The sequence below is a fragment of the Notamacropus eugenii genome, chromosome 2 (genome assembly GCF_028372415.1).
Source record: "Notamacropus eugenii isolate mMacEug1 chromosome 2, mMacEug1.pri_v2, whole genome shotgun sequence".
Lineage (NCBI taxonomy): Eukaryota > Metazoa > Chordata > Mammalia > Diprotodontia > Macropodidae > Notamacropus > Notamacropus eugenii.
In genome coordinates, this window is record NC_092873.1 from 29908945 (window position 1) to 29913740 (window position 4796).

Below are 4796 nucleotides of genomic sequence, written 5' to 3' on the forward strand. Positions count from 1 at the left end.
ATGTGCCATTTCCTTCTCCAGTTCATTTTACACATGAGGAAGGAAACTGAGGCAAACAGGGTTAAGTGGCTTACCCAGGGTCACACAATAAGTATCTAAGGCCAGATTTGAACTCAGAAAGATGATTTCCTGACTTCAGATCCAGCACTCTCTCCACTGTGCTACCTAGTTGCCTGAAAGTAAGTGGTATAACTTAAGTAAAACTTCCCTTACCTAAACTGCTAACTTCAGGTTTATCATTGGTTCAACTTTGCCAGGAATAGCATTCAAAGGCTAAGTGTTCTGGTAGTGATCCTCTCACTCACTCTCCCATATATGCCCCCAGGAGCACTTGTGCATCGTCATCTAAAGTGAAGTTCTAAAAACACAATTAATTTGAATTTTTCTTTAATTCCCATGATACAATACATGCAGTACAAATCAGACAAAATGGTACATCCAGAGCCCTCTGGTCTTGCATTCTAAGAAGTCTGGCAATAATAATGTTTCACGTGTATGTGTGTAGGACTTGTAACTTTCACAGCACTTTCTTTATTTTCTCGATCAATCTTTCCATCATGCCTGTGGGAGGAAAATGTAGCAGAGTCATTATTATGATGATTCAGCAGGTGAGGCATCCAAGGCTTCAAAAAGCTTAAATTTGAAATAATATAGATGTAGATGACCTACTTTTGGTGTTTTTCACTGAAGAAGGAAACTCAAATACTTGTCTGTGGCCTGGTGTGGAACCAGCATTGTCAAATGAGTTTCCCAGAAATCTTTTCTTTCTTCTGAAACCCCGTGTGAGAGAAGCAACAACTCTTCACTGCTGTTTTCATCAAAGTTTAGCTCCTGGTCACTAAACCAGTGGGAGGCAAAGGCCATTGAGAGTTACTGTCTTCACACAGTGCTCCATTCTCCTGGCACCTGTATATACGCCAGTGCCTGTGACTTTCATTGAATGTTGCAGCAGCCATACATTTGGCAGCAGTCTGATCACAGGAGCACAGAAGCTTCTCACATAGACTCTGTCCTCTACCTAAAGAAGCAAAAGCAAAACAATGAACAATTCAAAATGTTACGTCCTTGTCACCAAGAATAATTCATGGGTGTATAGTGAAACTTTACATTTTACCAAGGCTTTCCTTATAACAGCCTTGAGACACAGGTAGTTTGATATTATCACCCCCATGTTAAAGATAAGGAAATTGAGACTCAGAGAGTTCCATGACTTGCCTGTTCTTACAAATAAACTGACAGTGTCAGGATTCAGACTCAGATCTTCTCAAATTTTAAGTTGAGCACTCTTTCTACTTCGTTACCTCATACAGAGAAATTTGTTAAGTAGAATGCCTCTTCAAGTACAATTTCGTATTACATAATGTGTTGAAATGGAATCCTCTGCTAGATTATATAGTACCTGAGGAGTTGGGAGGGACTTTGGAGATAGTCCTGTCTAGCCTCTACCGAAATCAAAGCTAGCGCCTGTAGCAGCTATGGTGACCAGATAGCCTCTGCTTGAACATTCCCAGCCCATTTAAGCATGACCCTCATATTTAGGAAACCTATGTTTTTCCAACGTATTCTTCCTTATAAATTGTACTCATTAGTCCTAGTTTTGCCTTCTAGAGTCAAGTAAAACAAACCTTTGATTTCTATTCTGAATGATTGCCCTTGATAGATTTGAAGATCCCTGTATCTTCCTCTAATCTGGTCTTCTTTACTGCAGTCTAAACATCTCCAATTCCTTTAGCCAGTCATCTAGTAGGGATTTCAGTTCCTTTACCATTCTAGTCACATTTCTCTCGACATACCCCAACTCAACTGAGCTCTTTGTGCTATGTGATGCAGGGAACTAGACACAGTACACTAGCTGTATTATGAGTGGTGTGGGGGAAGACAGTATGATCACCTCCCTTACTCAGCATATTGGTCTTTCATAATTTATATCTGCCCTAGAATCAGGTATAGTAATCTTTACACAACAGGCACTGAATAAATTGTTAATTAATTGAATTTATTGAATTTCAATGTCTGATAGGAACGACAATTTCTCTATTAGAACATAGTCATGTCTGAAGGCATGTATATACATATATATATATATATATATATATATATATATATATATATATATATATATATCACATACAGATTCACAGAGTTATTACTAGGCTCAGATTAGAAAAGGAAGTGCGAAGGCACTTTGTAATTATAAAGTCTCTCCCCTACTCCAGGATGTACATCCCCCTCCTCCACTTCCCAGCACTGCGTTTATGTGTTGTCTTCACACATTGGAATGTAAGCCCCTTGAAGGCAGAGGCCTTCTCTTTTATTGTATTTGTATCACTACAACTTGGCACAGTACCTGGCACATATTGAGTGATTGGTAAATGCTATCTCTCTCTCATCGATCCACCTATCTATCATTTATGTATGTATATATGTATGTATGTATGTATGTATGTATGTATGTATGTATCATTTATTTCTGTCTATCTGATTGTCCTCTCTTTAAAGAGGTACAAGAATGAAAACTATTATTATTAATCATACTTTTATTATTTCACCTGGCAGCCCAACCTGCCCTTGTTCTCCCAGTTCTTTGACCTGATCCTGATTTTCAGTATTTATAAATCAACCATTTCAAGCTTTTTTCTCTCTTACATATAGCCCTTAATTTAGCCATGTTTCTTCACTGATCGTCCCCTTGTACTTTCTTGACTCTGCATCTTCTTCATTTGCAAATCATGCTATTGCAGTGCCGCAAAATCTTTCCATTTGTAAATCCTGTCCATTTTTCAAAAGTCAACTCAGAGCCCATCTCGTGCACCAAGATTTTCCCCTACGAAACTTTTTAAGTCTGATCCTTACTTTTCACCTTTTCCTACCTGGCTTCTAGCCTTGTCATTTAATTGAAACTAAGACAATTTTTTTTAGACCAGGTTCAACTCCAATTTTACTTCTTCCATGAAGATTTTCCGGATGATCTCAGGTGATCTCTCCTTTCTTTGATCGCGTGAATACAATTCTACAAGGCTTCAGTAAGTGCCTACTCTGCTGGAAACCCTGTTTTTGCCACTCATTTGACCCTTATTATATGATGCCTTGTATTGTTAATTCTTCTTCTTTGTGTATGTATGCTCCTTCATGAAAGGACTCATTCTATTTTTTTTTTTATGCTCAGAGTTGAGCACTGTGTAAAGTGCATGACAGGTACTGAACGAATGTTTATTGGTTGATTATCTCTTCTGCTAGATAACCAATGACTTAGGCACAATGACTGTGCCTTCTTGGAAGAATAGACTCTTACAGTTGGAAGGCATTACAGAGGTAGCCTACACCCTTCTATCCCTGAACAGTCTATCCTATTGCCTCTATAGATTCCTCAGTAAGTGGTCATCCAATTTTGACACAAATGCTTCCATTGACAGGGAATTTATTATATCCCAAGAAGGTGACTTATTCCACTTAACGTTCTAGTAAATTTTCCCTCATATTTCTACTCCATTTGCCTCTTTGCAATTTTTAAAATTGTTTTTAGCTCTATCTTCTTAGGTGAAGCAATATATAGTATAGAAGTATAACCCTTCAATATTACAATCCTTCATGTATTTGAGCTCTCGTGCTCCACTGAAGCCTCCTCTGCTCCACTTTAGACATTCCTACTCCCTTCAATTGGCTTCATCTAATATCACCTCCTTCCATTGTATACTTGTTGATAGGCCTCAGAGTGCCTAAAAGACAAAATAGATGTTCAGTGAATGTTCTTTGGTTGATATACTGAGAAATGGTGCTCCCAGTAGGAGCTAATGCCATAGAAAATAACAATTGCATGGAATTAGGGAAGTTTAGAGTCATCTTCTCTTGTTTCTAAGTGAAGCATAAATACCAACAGCATAAGATGTTGGTGAGCATTCAGCCTCCATTTGAAGATCAAAATTCAGAGCCAAATAAATAGACTGGGGGGGGGGGAATAACATATGCAATGATTACCATGACCTAGATAAGGTAGTCAGGCTCAGATCAGTCACAGTCATCAGTCCTTGGAAAGTACATAATGAAACACATCTGACAAAAAATTTAAGGGACTATGGAGGCAGAATATACGTATATTATTGGACCACTTTTGTCCATGGAAATGAATTAATTTCGTTATTTGTACGGAGGATTGGGGTGGTGGGGAAAAATTGTGTAAAAAACAAAGGCATCGGTAAAACTTTTAAAAATTCAGTATAGTTCACATTTGAATTATTTAGAGTTTTGTTAGGGCTCTTGTATTTACTTTTCCCATATTAATTTTTCTTATGTTTCTCTTATTTCATAATTACTTTATAAAATACTTGATATTTATTTCATCTGTATTTATACATACATTTATACATACATATGTACACTTAGAAACACAAATGTATTTGCACATTTTTGTGTATTTATTTTTTCTTTTGTTTATTTACTATCTCTAACCAGATTATTCAACCATTTGGAGGGAAGGGCCATGTGAACATGTAACTTGTACTCAATGATTCCCTGCTAGCTTGACCTGAGCAACAGCCTCTGTGGGATCACTTACATTGTATTTTGTGATTTTCACATGTCACTTTGAATTTTGGACTCCTCTATAACTCACGGTGAAATTTCTTCCCTTGTTCCAATCACCAATGATGTGAAAAGCAACACCTGCAACAAAGCAAAAGGTTTCTTTTTCAAAGGTACCAAGTGCTCAGGCTCAACTTTGTTTTCTCTTTAAAAATAAACTCCTACCGCTCCTCCTTTACGGAAAAAAGCAATGTATTAACAGTGTTCTCTTGTAAACC